Source organism: Narcine bancroftii, chromosome 2 (genome assembly GCF_036971445.1).
Source record: "Narcine bancroftii isolate sNarBan1 chromosome 2, sNarBan1.hap1, whole genome shotgun sequence".
In the NCBI taxonomy this organism is placed as follows: Eukaryota; Metazoa; Chordata; class Chondrichthyes; order Torpediniformes; family Narcinidae; genus Narcine; species Narcine bancroftii.
In genome coordinates this window covers 144,011,079-144,031,400 of record NC_091470.1, presented here as the reverse complement: position 1 = coordinate 144,031,400, position 20,322 = coordinate 144,011,079, and the positions used below count along the sequence as shown (strand labels likewise).

Genomic DNA, 20,322 nt, shown 5'->3' with positions numbered 1-20,322 from the left:
CTAATCAATCAAAGAATATTATCTGAAGCATTTCTATTTTTAATAAAACCTGTTTGATCAACATGTATCAATTTAGGTAAATATGGGGGGGGAGTCACGTGATGGAGTAGTGGCCGGACGGTGAACTCCAGCCCTCTCCAGAAAAGTCGGGAAAAACAAGAGAAAATACAAAGGCACAGAAATACAAGTTAAAGAAAAGTGAGTATAAAGGTGGAAAGAAGATGGAGACAAAAGGAGAAAAATCAAAATCAACAGAAAGAAAAGAGGAAGAGAAGACAACGGAGGAAAAAGGTGAAGGCCTTACCTGTCCGAAGAGGCCCGCTGTGGAGAGAGGAGCCCACTACCTCAGGTCGGTAGAAAAAGAACTACAACAATGGCTCACAGAGCCGAGTAAAAGTGCGCAACGCGCGATGCGCATGAAAAAAAACACACCGACGGGAGGGGGGACCAGCTGGGGAGTCGATCTCCACAGCCGGCAACGACAGCTGCAGAACACCTGCAGCAAGAAGAGACCACAGAAGACAATGGAAACAAGAAAGAAGAGGAGGAAAGGGCATCAAAGAAACAACAGATGGCCAACCCAGAGGAAGAAGAAGAGGAAGAATACAGTGAAATAGATAAAGGGAAAGGCAAGGTAAAGGATATACTTGCTCTTGTTAGAGGATACATGGAGTCATTTAAAGAATGGCAAACACAGGAATTCAATGATTTAAGAAGAATAAACAACACAGAAAAGAAAATAAATAAAATAGATATGACCTTACCAGAAATGGGGGAAAAAATGGACAAGATGGAAGAACGGGCAATAGCAGCAGAAATGGAGGTAGAAGACTTAAAAAAGAAATTGGAGGAATCTAATAAAAAAAACTAAAGAGACACAAGAATTACTAGCCCAAAAAATAGATATAATGGAAAATTATAACAGAAGAAATAACATAAAGATAGTGGGCCTTAAGGAAGATGAAGAAGGCAAGAATATGAGGGAGTTTATAAAAGAATGGATCCCTAAGACCCTAGGATGTCCAGAACTACAGCAAGAAATGGAAATAGAAAGGGCACATAGAGCATTGGCCCCTAAACCACAACCACAACAAAAACCAAGATCTATTGTAGTAAAATTCCTAAGATATACTACAAGAGAAAAGGTACTGGAGAAGACAATGGAAAAAGTAAGAGAGGGCAACAAACCACTGGAGTATAAAGGGCAAAAAATCTTCATTTATCCAGATATAAGCTTTGAACTCCTAAAGAAGAGAAAAGAGTTCAATACAGCAAAAGCGATTTTATGGAAGAAAGGATATAAATTTACACTGAAGCATCCAGCGGTATTGAAAATATTTATTCCAGGACAACAAAACAGACTATTCTCGGATCCAGAAGAAGCACGAAAATTTGCAGAACAATTACAAAAATAGACTGAGGGATGAAGACGGGTAATGAGGGTAAAAATGACCACGATTGATATGTATGCGGGTAAAGAGGTATAAGAGTGAATAGAGACAATGGGCATACGTGAAAGTATCTGTAATTAGAGGAAAATATAGATAGTATAGACAAGAATTAATAAGGGAAGGTAATGGAATAGAGAGAATAAGGAGGGAATTAAAAGAGTGACCTTTGTGACATATGAAAAGTGAAATCTTTTCTGGGGGGGGCTGGGTGGGGGAAAAGAGCGGTCACTGCAAAATCAGTTGACGCTTGCGAGTGGATTCGCAAATCCAAATGGAGAGGGGAGATGTGGTTGTCTGACAAGGGATAAAGGACAACTCAGGAGGGGAAGGGGAGATTGGGGATAAAGAAGATAGAAATAGGAGAATAAGGAAAATGATGGATGTTGTAGGAATGTTGTCTGGTAAAGAGTTGAAAATAAGAAAACAGAAATGGAAAAGGAGGAAAGGTAATGATGGAAAAACGGAAAGAGAAGATAAACAAAATATAAAATGGCTACGCTGAACTATATGACTCTAAATATTAATGGAATACATAACCAAATTAAAAGGAAGAAACTACTAAATTTACTGAAAAAGGAAAAAATAGATATAGCATTTGTCCAAGAAACACACTTAACTGAATTGGAGCACAAGAAATTAAAGAGAGATTGGGTAGGACATGTAACAGCAGCATCGTATAATTCAAAAGCAAGAGGAGTGGCTATATTAATTAGCAAAAATGTGCCATTTAAAATACAAGAGGAAATAATAGATCCAGCAGGGAGATATGTTATGATAAAATGTCAGATATATTCGGAGCTTTGGAATCTACTTAATATATATTCACCTAACGAAGAAGATCAAAAGTTTATGCAAGATATCTTTTTGAAGGTAGCTAATACGCAAGGGAACATACTAATAGGAGGGGATGATGAGACACAAAACTTACCAGATTCATGTAAAACAGCAATAATTACAGTGATACTAAAACAAGGGAAAGATCCACTCTCACCAGCGTCATATAGACCAATATCGCTGCTAAACACAGATTATAAGATAATAGCTAAACTATTAGCAAACAGATTAGCAGAACAGGTACCGAAAATGGTAAATTTAGACCAAACTGGATTTATCAAAAAAAGACGCACAACAGACAATATTTGTAAATTTATTAACTTAATTCATGCAGTAGAAGGAAATAAAGCACCGGCAGTAGCAGTTGCTTTAGACGCAGAGAAGGCCTTCGACAGAGTAGAATGGAATTACTTGTTCAAAGTATTGCAAAAATTCAGTTTACCGGAGAAGTATATTAATTGGATTAAAGCATTATATGAGGGACCGTTAGCGAAAGTGACAGTAAATGGACATGTATCAAAGCAATTTAACTTAAGCAGGTCAACGCGGCAGGGATGCCCACTATCACCATTATTGTTTGCGCTAGCTATAGAACCACTAGCAGAATCGATAAGAATAGATAATAATATAAAAGGAATAAAAATAAAAGACAGGGAATATAAAATCAGTCTATTTGCGGATGATGTGATAGTGTACTTAACAGAACCAGAACTATCAATAAAAGAACTATATAAGAAATTGAAGGAATATGGAGAAGTGTCGGGATACAAGATAAACGTAAATAAAAGTGAAGCAATGCCTATGAATAACGCGGATTTCTCAAAATTTAAGGAGGAATCCCCATTCAGATGGCAAATGCAGGCAATAAGATACCTAGGTGTGCAAATAAACAAAAATCTAGGCCAATTATATAAACTCAATTACAATCCACTAATGAAAAAATTACAGGACGATTTAGAGCATTGGAAAGAGCTACCACTAACACTGATAGGAAGGATAAACTGTATTAAAATGAACATTTTTCCAAGGATACTATACTTATTTCAGGCATTGCCAATACAACTGACAGAAAAATTCTTCAAAGAGTTAAAGAAAATAATAAGGAGATTTTTATGGAGAGGGGGGAAACCGAGGATAGCACTAGATAAATTAACAGAATGGTATAAACAAGGAGGCTTACAATTGCCAAACTTCAAAAATTATTATAGAGCCGCACAATTAAGGTACCTATCAGATTTTTATCAAACAAGGGAAAAACCAGACTGGACGAGACTAGAATTAGATAAAATAGGGGAAAAGATACCTGAACACATATTATATAAATGGGACGAAAAATTGGTACAACATAGAACTTCTCCAGTATTACACCATCTCCTCAATATATGGAAGAAGATTCATGTAGAAAGAAATAAAATAAATTATCAAATACCAAAACTAATATTGACGCAAAATAAGCTACTCCCTTTTACAATAGACAACCTTTCCTTTAGAAAATGGGAAAAAAAAGGGATTAAAAGAATAGAAAATTGTTTTTCAGGAAGTAGATTCTTATCCTTTGAACAAATGAGAGATAAGTACAATATAAATGGAGATACAGCACTGGCATATTACCAACTGAGATCCTACTTGAAAGATAAATTAGGAAGCAATTTGAGTTTACCAGAGGGAAGTAACCTTGAATATGTGATTACAGATACAATGTTATTCAAAAGATTTATAACAAATATGTATATCAAACTGCAAGAAAAGGAGAATGAGGAAACAAATGGTAAAACTAAACAAAAATGGGAACAAGATTTAAATATAAAGATAAAAAAGGAAACATGGGAGAAATTATGTTCTGGAACGATGAGAAATACAATAAATACGAGGCTGCGTATGATACAATATAATTGGTTACACAGACTATACATTACACCGCAAAAGTTAAATAAATGGGACCCAACAGTATCTGATAGATGTTTTCGATGTAAAAAAGAAAGGGGAACAACAATTCATGCAATCTGGACATGTGAGAGAGTAGAAAAATTTTGGGATGATCTCAATCAGATATTAAATAAAATAACAGAAAACAATATACCAAAGAATCCAGAGATCTTTCTCCTAAGTAACATAAAAAATAAAGAATTTGGAATTGACTTGGAAGATGCACAAAAAAGATTTGTCAAGATAGCCCTAGCCGTAGCAAAAAAATGTATTATGTCAACCTGGAAATTGGAAGATAATTTGAAAATACAACAATGGTATATAGAAATGAATAAATGTATTCCATTAGAAAAAATAACATATAGTTTAAGAAATAATATTGAAATATTCGAACAAGTATGGGAGCCTTACATTAAATACAATAGCGAAAACCTACCGGAAACAAACATTACCTAAGTTGATGGAAGGAGAAGAAAAGAAAAGAATGGACTCAGTAGAATTTCTGGTGTATTTTTGTTGAATGACAACATTGTCTGACTGAATTAATGCAACCTAGATTGTATACCTAAAATGGATGAGGGGGGGGTGGGGGTGGGGGGGTGGCTTGGGAGGAGGGAGGGGGGGGGAGTAAAAGTCACTGTAAATGTGTGGAAAAGAAAAAGTGTATATCATGGCTATTGTGATTTATGGTGTGAAAAATAAAAAATTTAAATTAAAAAAAAAAATTTAGGTAAATATGTAGCAAGTCGAGTTGTTTACACTTTTGCTATTATTTTATAATCAACATTCAATAAAGAAATAGGTCTATACGAAGACACTTTCAACAGGTCTCTATCTTTTTTCGGGATTACAGTAATTAAAGCACTAGAGAAAGAAACATACTGTTCAGTCACTTGTTGTAATACCTCCCCAAACACCGAAGATAAATCTTCATAAAAAGTTTTATAAAATTCCACCGAAAACCCATCATCGCCTGGTGACTTCCCATCGGGCATTTCCAACATAGCCACCTTAATCTCTAATTCTGTAAACGGAGCTTCTGGATCCATAACACCCTCCTCTTCTAACGCTGATAGCGTTAACTTAGATAAATAAGAATCAATAGAACCACTATCCTGTTTCCCCTCAGAAGTCTATAATTTTTTATAAAATGAATAAAACTGGTCATTAATTTCCTGAGGTTTATAGGTAACTGTTGAATTATTTTTTACGGCATTAATAATCAGAGAAACCTGTTCCTCCTTTAACTGCCATGCAAGTACCTTATGTGCCCTCTCACCCAACTCATAATAATGCTGCTTAGATCGATTAATTAAACATTCAAATTGATAAGTCTGCCACGTATTATAAAGCAATTTCAATTTAGTCAAAGCCACTTTTTTTTAAATCTTCTGTCACTTCCTTCTGAAATTCCTTCTCCAATTCATCAATTTGCTTTTCTAATTCAAAGCTTTCTGCCATATACTGCTTCTTAACTTTAGTGGTATAACTAATAATCCGTCCTCTTAAATAAGCTTTTAATGCATTCTATAACACAAAATGACTTTTTACTGAATTAACATTTTCAGACAAAAAAAGTAATCTGTTCTTTAACAAAAATAACACTTTTTTTCAACAAATTCTGTTAAACATCCATCTATAAGATGAACGTACCACTTCTGAACTTACATAAGAAAAAAAAATAAAGAATGATCTGATATAACCTTGCTTTTATATTCTGCCTGTGATACCCTTGTAAATGTGCCGATGCTCTATTCTAGAAAATGAATCATGTCGAGACGAATAAAAAGAAAAATCCTTCTCTGTAGGATTAACCCTTCTCCAAATCCACCAAATTTAAATCCTTCATCAAGGACCCCATATGTATCGCCATCTTTGATTTCTTTATACTTTTTGGGGATCTATCCAACAAAGGATCCAAGACACAATTAAAATCTCCCCCAACTAAAATATTGTCATTAGCTTGTTTTAATAACAAAAAAGCATCCGAAATAAAACACTCATCGTCCACGTTAGGTGCATAAACATTAAGCAAAGTCCAAGATTCAGTAAAAATTTTACAATTCACCTTTAAAACCCTTCCAGAATTCCCTTCCATAGTTTGCAACTCGAAAGACAAATTCTTATGAATTAGAATTGCTACACCCCTTGCCTTAGAATTAAATGAAGAATAAAACACATGTCCAACCCAATCTCTCTTTAATTTCAAATGTTCTTTTTCAGTCAAATGTGTTTCTTGTAAAAAGGCAATATCAATTTTCATTTTCTTGATATAAACCAAAACTCGCTTTCGCTTAATCGGATTATTTAACCCCTGAACATTAAAAGTTGCAAATTTCAAATTAGACATCCTTATAAACTAACAATATAATCACTTACTACAAAATATCGTTCCCCTTCTAGTAAATGAAAACCACTCTCCTTCCCCTAAATATTTAAAAAATATATATATATAGAAAAAATTTTAATTATTCCCCCCCAAAAAAAAACTACCCAAAGGTAGTAATGCCCTAAAAAACTGGGTGTGGTACATCCCGTTAGTGGCAGATGACTATCAAAGATTTCAGTGCTATCCACCCCCCCAGCCAGAAATACATCATTCATATTAATACAATACTGTAAATACATTCAACCCAATGACTCCATTCCCAATGATTGTTTCAGGTCTTCAATGTCAATAAGACTTTGTGTTAAAACCTCTTTCCTTCCATTTTTTCCATTCTTCCCATTCTGCTCATTTCCATTTCCATTTGTCTTCTTCTTGGGCGATGATGTGAAACTCTTCCATGTCCTCACAAATCCAGTAATGAATTAGCAAAAATTAATGCATCATGGTCATTCTCAAAAATTTGAGATTGAAAGTTACCATAAAATACTTTTAACACAGCAGGATATCGAAAAGCAAATTTGTAACCTTTCAGCCATAGTATTTCTTTAGCCGAATTAAATTCCTGTCGTCACCTAATAATTTTTTGACTCAAATCTGCATTTTAAAAAAAAAATACTGTAATTTTGAATCATCATTTGAGATTGACTTTGTCTTGCCTTCTGTACCACCAACCATAATATAATTTCTCTGTCTTGATGGTTCAGGCATTGAACTAAGACCGCTCGTGGTGGTTGTCCCGGTTAATGGTTTCTTTCGTAACGCTCTATGTGCCCTCTCAAATACTAAACCTCTCAAAAAAAACTCTTTGCCCAACACCTCGGGAATCCAACTCTTGAAAAATTTTATTGGATCAGACCCTTCAATGTCTTCTGGAAGACACACAATTTTCACATTGTTTATCTGACTTTGATTTTCCAAAAAATCAATTTTTTTCAGTAAGTCTTTCTTCTGGATTCCCCAATCCACAAACGAATCTTTCACTTTCTCTATTTTTTTCCTTATTATGTACAACTTGAATTTTACATTCAGAAAAAGCTGTTTCAATTTTTAAAAAACTTTTCTTGCACTGAATCCACTGATTTAATACATTTACTGACATCCCTCTTAAGTGTAGATATATTTTCAGACATATTAGATATTTTTGTTGTCATATCCAAAAATCCTTGAGTCATTTGTTTAGATATATTGTCCATATGATGGGCAATCCCTTTCAAAACTGTGCAAACAAACTCCATTCCAGGTTCCAGTTCCACATCTTGAGGCCTACCTTCTCTAGACTCCACCTCCAATTGTTCCTGTGAACTGCTCGTTAAAGGTAAGTCGCCTTCTTCTTCCAGCATTGTAGGGCCCTTCCTGGTGTGGCTGAGGGTTTGCACACCCGACGGCCCATATGCGGTCCAGTAATTCACGGACCTTTGAGGCACTGCGCGCCCGGCAAGGCCAGGGACCGTGCAGAGGCAGCTTCCAATGCCATTCTGTGCATCCCCAGCTCACCTGACGGCAGCCCGGGCTCGAGGGCCCTTCTCTCAGCTGGGTCGCCCGTGCGTCCGACATCGCGAACGCGCAAATCAACTCCGGCCTAGCTCGTCAACATGCTGGCGCCATCTTGTGGAGACCAGGTCGGCACCGGTGTAATACTCAGCCTGGCAGGAGTTCTCTGTGCCTTGGAGGTTCCAAATGACAATTCCGTGACTTCAACTGGACAGGTAGGTTTCATTCTTCAGGACTTTTAAAAAGTAATTTCTTCTGTAATTGAGCTTTCATTTTTTTTATCATTAGTCGTCATTGTGACCCACTTATGTTCCCAAAAATAAATATACAACTTTTATTCACTTAGATAAGCTTCAAAGACGGGTGCTTAAAAAACTGGCTGAGGAGTGGGATCGCACGTCTGCCCTCTGCGCCATCTTGCCACGCCCCCTGAGGTGACCAGAACTGAATGCAAGAGAGCTGCAACATGATTCCAGACACTTGAACTCAATCCCCCATTAATGAAGCCTAGCATCTCATAGGCCCACTTAACTATCCTATCAACCGCGCGGCTACCTTGAAAGGTCGATGGATTTAGACCCCAAGGTGCCTCTGTTCTTCCACAGTATTAAGTATCCAACCATTAACCGTCCCACTATTTAAATTGCCCTGCTTTTGTGCAGCAAAGTGACCGCCCTTGTAATGTATTGCATCTGTCATCTTGTTGACCATGCACTTAAATTGTTTATGTGTTCAAAAGGCTTCTGTCTGCATCCTTCTCACAGGTAACTCTACCACCTAGCTTTGTATTATCTCTTCATCCAAAAAGACTTTGAACAGCTGTGGCCAACCCCAATGTCCGTGTCACTGTTCATTCATAACTCTTCAACCCAGCAGGAGCTTGTTTACACTCAATGCTGTTTCCTGTCTGTTACCCAGTCATGAAGACGTGCCAATATCAACAACCTGGTCAAAACTTCTCCCCTTGGTCATGACCATAAGACGTAGGAGAAGAAATAGGCCATTCAGCCCATCGAGTCTGCCTCACCATTCAATCACAAGCTGATCCATTTTCCAACTCAGCCCCACTGCCCAGCCTTCTCCCCTTAACCTTTGATGCCCTGGTTCATCAATAACCTCTCAATCTCTGCTTTAAAAACACCGAATGACTTGGCCTCCCCAACTGCCTGTGGCAACAATTCCCACAGATTCACTCCCCTCTGGCTTAAGAAATTCCTCCGCATCTCTGTTCTAAGTGGATGCCCTACTGAGAAGTAGACATTTTGCCTGGCCCATAGGAATAGAATCTCAGTGTGCGATGTACACTGCTTATAAATCAGAACTTGAACTCACTGCTACCTGCAGGCAGAAACTACAGAAGTCTGAAGTCCAGCCCCTCCAGGTTCAAGAACAGATTTTATCGAACAGCTATCAGGCTCTTGAATCTATAAATGAGTCCAGGAGCACCAAAAGTTCTGTCTGCACTATTGAAACATGACTTTCCTTGCACTGAGTGAAATGGAGTATTTATCGACTGAACCTTTTACATTCATTACCTCTGTCTGTGACTTGGCACGTTGTGTTGATTTAATGAAAGCTGTTGCTGTTTGTGTTTCGTACCTGTGTGGCTGCAGCAAGCAAGAATGTTGGTGCCCCTGTACATTGTACTGATGGATATGACAATGAACTCTCATTACAATTTCATTATGGCTGAACCTCCGTAGTGTGAACATCTGGAGTAGAAAGGAGGGGGGGTGAAGCTAGGAGGAGAGTGAGATCAGAAGCATAGAACATTACAGCGCAGAAACAGACCCTTCAGCCCCTCTAGTCTGTGCCAAACTATTATTCTGCTTAGTCCCACTGACCTGCACTCAGTACATAGCCCTCTGAACCCCTCCCATCACATACCTGTCCAAATGTTTCTTAAATGCCAAAATTGAGTCTGCATTTACTAATTCAGCTGGCACTTCATTCCACCACTCCCCATGTGAAGAAGTTCCCCCTAATCTTTCCCTTTTCCACCTTTCACCCGTCTTCTAGTTTTATCTCCCCCAACCTTGGTGTGAGCCCTCATCTCTATATTAGAATCCATAATAACTTCTCTGCAATATTCAGTTCAGCGGAAGTCGTCAGGAAGTGATTTCAAACTTAGAGATAGAGTAAAAAAGACAGTAATTTCAGATGCTGGAACCTTAAGGTAATAGGGCAATGCTGGAGGAACTGCCTGGGTCTTCCTTGCTGACCCAATGAACTATCGTGCTCAGGAAAGAAACCCTTTCATGTGTGACCACAACCTCAAACTATGCAGTGTGCAGTCTGATAGCAAGAGGTTGGTGTTTCCTGCCTTAAGGTAAGTTTAATTAGTTGCCTGTAGAAATCGAGTCTCTTTCACAAAACTCTAATTAAGAGAAGATCCTGCAGAGAACCTTGGGGGGTGGGGGGGGAGAGAGAGCGCTACAACTTGCAGTGCCTGGTGAAACTCATTTAAATCTAGACTCTCAGAAACCCTAAAGGGAAAACTGAAGGTATGGTTCCAGCACTCCTGTCCACTGAGTCAAATCAGAAAGCAGCCTCCATCATCAAGGACTCCCATCTCCCAGTCCATGCTCTCTTCTCACCATCAGGAGCCTGAAGACAAACACCCAACGTTGGAAAAACAGCTTCTTCTCCTCCGCCATCAGATTTCTGAACAGATAAAGAATCACAGACACTGCCTCACTTTCTTCTTTTGGACTAATTTGTTTATTTTTAAAATGTAATTTATAGCAATTTTTTCACCTCTGATATACTGCTGCAAAACAACAAATTTGGTGACGTTTTCATGGCATTAACTTCTGATCAGCATCATTCATGTGCTCCATCGTGTCCTTCAGCTCCACCTCGGTGGATCAAGATTCATAGTGGAGTTGACAAACCGAAATACATGAGCGGCCAGTTGTAGACGGCCGCTCCTCTTGGCTATCTGCAGCCACTGTACTCGCTACGATGCTATTGTGCATGTGCGAGTCCCCGCGAAGCATGCTAGTTAAAAGAAGGAGGCGGAGCTTGGCTGGTGGTGGACGCCATTTCCAGGGGCTCCTGTTATTCAGTATATTGTTAAATTTAACAGTAAAGTATTCATCAGAGGTTGCTGCTTTGTGTTACCTGGTTATTCAATGCAGTAGAGCTGTTGCCTCACTACTCTACAGTCCCTGTTTCAATCTTGATCTTTGTGGTGAACTGCTGTACACATGTTTAACGGGTGGCGCCTCGTTCTGTGACTGAACCCGTGGCTCCTCCCTCTTGACCCTGTATAAAGGCTTCAACACCATAACCCCTCCCCAGAAAGCCTGGGTCACAGCACAGGATGACCTTCAAGTTTGGTGTAAATAAAAGCTGATAGTTCCTTAACTCTAGTCTTTTGAGTTATTGATTGTGCAAACACCACACAAGATGGGCACACTATGTCCCTGTGACCATGTGGGTTCCCTTGATGGGATCTGTGTCTCTATCACATCCTAATATGTCGGGGAGCGTAGGTTAGTTGCCTGCTGTAAATGACCCCTTGTGTATAGATGAACGGTCGACCTTGGTGGGAGCTGGTGGGAATGTGCAGAGAATACAATGGGATCAGTGTGAGATTCAAGATTTTGTTTCTTATTAAGTACATAGAAGCCCTGTTAAGGCTCACAGAGGTGCCACAACACCACCTCACTTGTCAAGAGCAACTGCACTTCCTGAGAAGACTAAAATGGGATACCATCCTGTCAACCTTCTAGAGGAGCTCTATTGAGAGCGTCTTGCCCGGCTGCACCACAGTGTGGTATGATGGCTGCAGAGAAATGGATCAGTGGTCGATCCACAGGACCATAAGAGCAGCAGAGAAGATCACTGGGGTCTCCTTGCTCCCCCCCCCCCCATTGACATGATCCACCAGGAATGTTGTCTGAAGAGGGCACACGAAATCGAGGATCCCTTCCGCCCTGCACACAGCATCTTTCAGCTGCTCCCGTAGTGGAAGAGATCCAGGAGGATCAGAGCCAGCACCACCAGGCTGAGGAGCAGCTTCTTCCCACGGGCAGTGAGAATGCTGAACGACCAAAGGAACAGCTCACGTTAACCATCCAAGATTACACTATTCACTCAACAATATATATGTAAATTTGTCCAACATATGTACTGTTTGTCTGTATGTGTTTTTTTGTCCAGAAAGCGGCTGGGTTAGCATAACAGTTAGAGCAACGCTGTTTACAGCACCAGCGACCCAGCTTAAAATCCCACGCTATCTGTAAGGAGTTTGTACGTGAGTTTCCTCTGGTTTCCTCCCACCATTCAAAACATATAGGGGATGTGGGGTAATTGGGTGGCATGGGCTCATGGGCCAAAAGGGCCTGTTACTGTGCTGTCTATCTAAATTTAAAATTATGCCTGGTTGTGTGACTGCACGTTGTGCACCAAGGATCGGAGACTGTTTCGTCAGCTTGTACTTGTACAATTTGAGGATAATAAACTTGAACACTAGTCCAAGTCAAGAAAGAGAAGCAAAAGACAGTCCCGACAGAGACATCGAGTTCTGTGGATTCCACCAGCTCCTCCTCAGTCTCATGGCTTCCTGTTGACTTCAGTGGTGAACCCAACCTCCAGATATCCTGTCCACCTTCCCTGCCCCTGGTTCTAAACCCTCGAAGTGGAAGGGAACAGTCAATTGATCAGGGGCCCTGCTCACCATCAACACTCTCATGAATCCTGGGCCAATCCCTGGTTCCCTGAAGCCAGTCACCAGTAGCTGTGGCCTGCATAGGTTCGTCAGTGACCGTGCCCCATGCTGGCCTGCTGTCATGGTCACCTATCCTGTAGGGTCTTCTCTCAGGAGGTGGTGAAGGGGTGGGGTGGATATCGAGTTCTCTCCCTCTTTCTCTCTTCCCTATCCCTGTCTCCTTTCCTCCAGTTCCCCACCCCCTTCCTTCTCCATTCAGAGACTTCCTTGTCTTTAAATTTTTTTAGACATACAGCACGGAAGCAGGCCATCTCAGCCCACGATCTTGTGCCGTTCAATTTCACCCAAATGACCTACAACCCCCAATATGTTTTGAAGGGTGGGAAGAAACCGGAGCCCCTGAAAAAACCCATGCAGACACAAGGTGAACGTACCAACTCCTTACAGACAGCGCGGGATTCGAACTTTGCTCCTGATTGATGGTGCTGTAATGGCATTGCATTATCCACGAAGCCAACTGTGCTACACCTTCCCCCCCCACCCCCACCCCAATCACCTCACCTTTTTTCTCTTCTGCCCTCCCACCTATGACCACTTGCCCATTGGCCAGTGTTATTACCTTTCCCTCCTCCTCCACACCCCCTCCCCCCACCACCCACCACTTTATTCAGGTGCTCGTACTTTGACGAAGGGGTCAGGCCTGAAATGTTGGTTTCGATTTACTTCCTATGGATGCTGCGTGGCCTGCTGAGAGTCTCCAGCACGTTTGAGTATTGCACACTCATACTGGTACTAAACTGTAACCACATACTAATGTTCCATAATCCAATGATTTAGTGTGGTTTACCAGCCTACACCTTTTATAATTTGTGATTAATTTGGCCAGGGATATTAAAGTGAATGCCTGATCCAGCATCAGATATCATTAAAGATGGTTTTCAACCATTAAGTGGAGAAAGTGGGATTGGCTGGTGTAATCTAGGAAGAGGTTCAAAGAGTAGTCACTACAGGAGTCCTGGCAATGAGGCAGCTAATTTTTGCACGTTTCCACCAGCAGCAAGGCCCAGATGAAATCTTTTCCCTTGTGGTGTTGAGTGAGGAACCCTAAAGACCTGAACATGGAATTCTGTGAGGAAATAATAGATCCAGCAGGGAGATATGTTATGATAAAATGTCAGATATATTCGGAGCTTTGGAATCTACTTAATATATATTCACCTAACGAAGAAGATCAAAAGTTTATGCAAGATATATTTTTGAAGGTAGCTAATACGCAAGGGAACATAATAATAGGAGGGGATTTCAATCTGAATTTGGATCCAAATATGGATAAAACGGGGAAAAAAATTAACAGGAAGAACAAAGTAACCAAATTTATAATTAAATCAATGCAAGAAATGAAACTTGTGGACATATGGAGGAAACAAAACCCAAAAGAAAAGGAATACTCATACTACTCGACTAGACATAAAACATACTCAAGAATAGACCTATTTTTGTTATCAGCTAGTATGCAGGATAGAGTAAGAAAAACAGAATATAAAGCGAGAATGCTATCGGACCATTCACCCTTAATACTGACAGTAAAGCTAGAGGACATCCCTCCAAGAATGTATAGATGGAGATTAAACCCCATGCTACTAAAAAGACAGGATTTTAGAGAATTTATTGAAAAACAATTAAAAATGTACTTTGAAGTAAATACGGAATCAGTGGAAGATAAGTTTATACTATGGGACGCAATGAAAGCATTCATTAGAGGACAAATAATAAGTTATGCAACCAAGATGAAGAAGGACTATAATCAGGAAACAGAGCAGTTGGAAAGGGAAATAGTAAACATAGAAAAAAAATTAGCAATAAAGGAAGATACAACCAAAAGAAGAGAATTGGCGGATAAAAAAATAAAATATGAAACATTACAAACATATAAGGTGGAGAAGAATATAATGAAGACAAAACAGAAATATTATGAACTAGGTGAAAAAACACACAAAATCTTAGCATGGCAGCTTAAGACAGAGCAAACTAAGAAAATGGTATTGGCAACAAGGAAAAAAGACAAACAAATTACATATAATCCAAAAGAAATTAAGGAAAACTTCAGAGAATTCTATGAACAATTATACCGAACTGAAAACGAAGGGAAAGAAGGGAAAATAGATGAATTTTTGACTAAAATTGAACTACCAAAACTACAAATAGAGGAACAAAATAAATTAACAGAACCATTTGGAACAGTAGAAATACAAGAGATAATAAAAAAATTACCAAATAATAAGACACCAGGAGAGGATGGACTCCCAATAGAATTCTACAAAACATTTAAAGATCTATTAATACCGCCCCTCCTGGATGTAATCAACCAGATTGATGAGACACAAAACTTACCAGATTCATGTAAAACAGCAATAATTACAGTGATACTAAAACAAGGGAAAGATCCACTCTCACCAGCGTCATATAGACCAATATCTCTGCTAAACACAGTTTATAAGATAATAGCTAAACTATTAGCAAACAGATTAGCAGAACAGGTACCGAAAATGGTAAATTTAGACCAAACTGGATTTATCAAAAAAAGACGCACAACAGACAATATTTGTAAATTTATTAACTTAATTCATGCAGTAGAAGGAAATAAAGCACCTGCAGTAGCAGTTGCTTTAGACGCAGAGAAGGCCTTCGACAGAGTAGAATGGAATTACTTGTTCAAAGTATTGCAAAAATTCAGTTTACCGGAGAAGTATATTAATTGGATTAAAGCATTATATAAGGGACCGTTAGCAAAAGTGACAGTAAATGGACATGTATCAAAGCAATTTAACTTAAGCAGGTCAACGCGGCAGGGATGCCCACTATCACCATTATTGTTTGCGCTAGCTATAGAACCACTAGCAGAATCGATAAGAATAGATAATAATATAAAAGGAATAAAAATAAAAGACAGGGAATATAAAATCAGTCTATTTGCGGATGATGTGATAGTGTACTTAACAGAACCAGAACTATCAATAAAAGAACTATATAAGAAATTGAAGGAATATGGAGAAGTGTCGGGATACAAGATAAACGTAAATAAAAGTGAAGCAATGCCTATGAATAACGCGGATTTCTCAAAATTTAAGAAGGAATCCCCATTCAGATGGCAAATGCAGGCAATAAGATACCTAGGTGTACAAATAAACAAAAATCTAGGCCAATTATATAAACTCAATTACAATCCACTAATGAAAAAATTACAGGACGATTTAGAGCATTGGAAAGAGCTACCACTAACACTGATAGGAAGGATAAACTGTATTAAAATGAACATTTTTCCAAGGATACTATACTTATTTCAGGCATTGCCAATACATCTGACAGAAAAATTCTTCAAAGAGTTAAAGAAAATAATAAGGAAATTTTTATGGAGAGGGGGGAAACCGAGGATAGCACTAGATAAATTAACAGAATGGTATAAACAAGGAGGCTTACAATTGCCAAACTTCAAAAATTATTATAGAGCCGCACAATTAAGGTACCTATCAGATTTTTATCAAACAAGGGAAAAACCAGACTGGATGAGACTAGAATTAGATAAAATAGGGGAAAAGATACCTGAACACATATTATATAAATGGGACGAAAAATTGGTACAACAGAACTTCTCCAGTATTACACCATCTCCTCAATATATGGAAGAAGATTCATGTAGAAAGAAATAAAACAAATTATCAATTACCAAAACTAATATTGACGCAAAATAAGCTACTCCCTTTTACAATAGACAACCTTTCCTTTAGAAAATGGGAAAAAAAAGGGATTAAAAGAATAGAAAATTGTTTTTCAGGAAGTAGATTCTTATCCTTTGAACAAATGAGAGATAAGTACAATATAACTGGAGATACAGCGCTGGCATATTACCAACTGAGATCCTACTTGAAAGATAAATTAGGAAGCAATTTGAGTTTACCAGAGGGAAGTAACCTTGAATATGTGATTACAGATACAATGTTAATCAAAAGATTTATAACAAATATGTATATTAAACTGCAAGAAAAGGAGAATGAGGAAACAAATGGTAAAACTAAACAAAAATGGGAACAAGATTTAAATATAAAGATAAAAAAGGAAACATGGGAGAAATTATGTTCTGGAACGATGAGAAATACAATAAATACGAGGCTGCGTATGATACAATATAATTGGTTACACAGACTATACATTACACCGCAAAAGTTAAATAAATGGGACCCAACAGTATCTGATAGATGTTTTCGATGTAAAAAAGAAAGGGGAACAACAATTCATGCAATCTGGACATGTGAGAGAGTAGAAAAATTTTGGGATGATCTCAATCAGATATTAAATAAAATAACAGAAAACAATATACCAAAGAATCCAGAGATCTTTCTCCTAAGTAACATAAAAAATAAAGAATTTGGAATTGACTTGGAAGATGCACAAAAAAGATTTGTTAAGATAGCCCTAGCTGTAGCAAAAACATGTATTATGTCAACCTGGAAATTGGAAGATAATTTGAAAATACAACAATGGTATATAGAAATGAATAAATGTATTCCATTAGAAAAAATAACATATAGTTTAAGAAATAATATTGAAATATTCGAACAAGTATGGGAGCCTTACATTAAATACAATAGCGAAAACCTACCGGGGACAAACATTACCTAAGTTGATGGAAGGAGAAGGAAAGAAAAGAATGGACTCTGTAGAATTTCTGGTGTATTTTTGTTGAATGACAACATTGTCTGACTGAATTAATGCAACCTAGATTGTATACCTAAAATGGATGAGAGGGTGGGGTGGGGGGTGGCTTGGGAGGAGGGAGGGGGGGGGGAGAAAAAGTCACTGTAAATGTGTGAAAAAGAAAAAGTGTATATCATGGCTATTGTGATTTATGGTGTGAAAAATAAAAAATTTAAAAAAAAAACAAAAAAAAAACATGGAATTCTGTTCTGATGCCCCAGTGGGCTGTGTGCTTTGCCCACTCCTGTTCACATTACTGACTCACGGCTACATTGCCAGGTCCAGCTCCGACAGAGTCGTCGAACCGCCAGTCATTGGACCACCAGGTCCAGCTCCAACAGAGTCGTCGGACCGGCAGTCGTTTGGCCGCCAGGTCCAACCCCGACGGAGACGTCATTTGCAGATGACACAACAATGATTGGTTACGTTAACAGCAACGATGAGTCGCACTACAGAGAAGAGGTGGAAAATCTCGTGAAATGGTGCAAGAGTAACAACCTGAGTCTCAACATAGACAAGATGAAGGAGATGATCATGGACTTTAGGATGACCAAGAATGACCGCATTCCACTATAAATCAATAAGCTGGTAGTGGAGAGAGCAAAGAGCACCAAGTTCCTTGAAGTCTATTTAACAGTAACCTATTGTGAATACACCATCTCCTCACTTGTCAGGAAGGCACAACAGTGATTGCATTTCCTGAGAAGACTGAAGCGGGAAAGGCTTCTGACCATCGTCATTCTACAGGAGTTCTATCGAGAGCATCCTGGCCGGCTGCTTCACAGTTGCTGCAGAGAAATGGATCGGAGGTCAATCCGCAGGACCATAAGAGAGGATCACTGGCATCTCCCTCCCCATCATTGACATGATTGACTGGGATCGTTGTCTGAAGAGGGCATGCAAAATCATTGCAGACCCCTTCCATCATGCACACAGCATTTTCCAGCTGTTCCCATTGGGGGAGAGATACAGGAGGATCAGAGCCAGCACCACCGGGCTGGGGAACAGCTTCTTCCCACAGGCAGTGAGAATGGTGAATGACCAAAGGAACTGCTCACACTAACCATCTGAGACTCTCATATTTATGAAACTATATTTATTTTGATAGATGGATACTTGTTCTGCGTATGAATTGTTTGTCCATATGTGTGTTATGTCTGGTTGTGTGTCTGCATGTTTTGCATCAAGGACCAGAGCAGTACTGAGGGAATGCCACACTCTCAGAAGTCCTGTGTTTCAGATCCGGCATTAAATGTTGGCTCCCATTTCCTCCTTTGGGTGGATGTTGACAGGTATATTTTCAAAGATGATTAAGGGAAATTGGAAAATATTTATTCTTCCAAGAAAATTGCAACAAAGTCACAGATGCAAGACCATAAGAAAGAAGAAAAGTCCAAATCAGAATCAGGATTTATTGTCAGGAACAAGTCATGAAATTTGTTGTTTTGAGTTAGGGTTATAGTGTGAACATTCATATTTTAACCATCTTATAATATTACTATAAAAATAAAATAACATTAACAATAACAGTGGACGAAAAGTAAGGCAGTGTCTTTGGTTCATTGATTATTCAGGAATCTGATGGCAGAGGGGAAGAAGCTGTCCTTGTGCTCTAATCAGCACACTGAGCCTGTGAGCCTGTACAACTTCCTGCCTTGGTCCCAGAACCCTTTGAATGCTCTGAGTCTAAAAGCTACAGTATGTGAGCCCCATCTTCCACAATGCTCCTTACACAAGTGACTTCTCATCCAAAGCATGAGATCCTCAGAAAATTGTCTCAACGGCTTCTGAAGTTGCCAAAGGTATTGCATTAACACATGTCTCACTTTTTCTTTCTGTTTTCAGAAATAAAAATTTTATCCACACTAAACTCAAACAGTTCACAGTTAGGTCACAGAGTAACATGTTAAAACTCGTTACATTGAGATTAGATTACTACAATTCGGCAAATTCTGATTGGTTCAGTGGTCAGGTTTGCTGCAGTCCATTCTGAAGCCAGGACTAAGGAATGATCTGGAAACTGCTTGCACTTGTTCAGAGTTGCACAAGTACCAGGAAGACTGGATAAAGTGCGTCAAACTGCAATATTCCAGTGTTGTAACACTCATCAGTATGAGTCTTGGATCATCTGAAGCCGAGCCTGGGAAAATGTTTGGTGTACGGTAACTCTCCCATGTTCTTCTTTTGGTTTTAGATTCTAGCATCTACAATCTCTGCATGTCTCTTTGAGATCAAGAGCTAGGTTCTTCATGTTAACCTGCTGGTTGAACAACATCTGGGATTTAAAACCTTCATGATAGGAAGGATGTAAGAGCTGTGGAGAGGGTGCAGAGGAGATTTACCAGGATGTTTCCTGGATTGGAGAACTTGTCTTATGAGGCAAGGTTAACTTTTCTCTTTGGAATGAAGAAGGATGAGAAGTGACTTAATAGAGGTCTACAAGATTAAGGTGGATTAAAGCCAGCACACTAGATGAGAACTGTACAAAAGTGAAGGGAGGGAAGTTTAGGGAAGACATCAGAGATTTTTTTTACACAGAAAGTAGTGGGTACCTGGAATGCATTGGTGGTGGAGGCTGAAGCAAATGGGCATTTAAGAAACTCTTAGGCACATGGATAAAGGAAAAATAGAGGGTTACGAGGTAGGGAGGGTTTTGTTTCTTTTGGTAGGTATATATGGGTCAGCATAACATCATGGGCCAAAGGGCCTGTACTGGGTTGTAATGTTCTAAGTATGTTCATTCTTGTTCGGATGTTAGAATCAAAGGAAATGGAACAAGGGTGGGAAGATTGTGAAGTGCAAAA

General features: G+C 39.0%; 1 protein-coding gene across 2 annotated transcripts in view; it reads left to right on the top strand.

Annotated features, from left to right (window-relative positions):
* Window positions 1-19,527: 19,527 nt before the first annotated feature.
* plekhn1 (pleckstrin homology domain containing, family N member 1) overlaps window positions 19,528-20,322 on the top strand; it is a 53,861-nt gene continuing 53,066 nt past the window's right edge. For both annotated transcript variants that reach the window (XM_069918361.1, XM_069918360.1), the window contains exon 1: window positions 19,528-19,675. The gene's annotated coding sequence lies outside the window, so the exon portion shown is untranslated. The remainder of the gene's footprint in view (window positions 19,676-20,322) is intronic.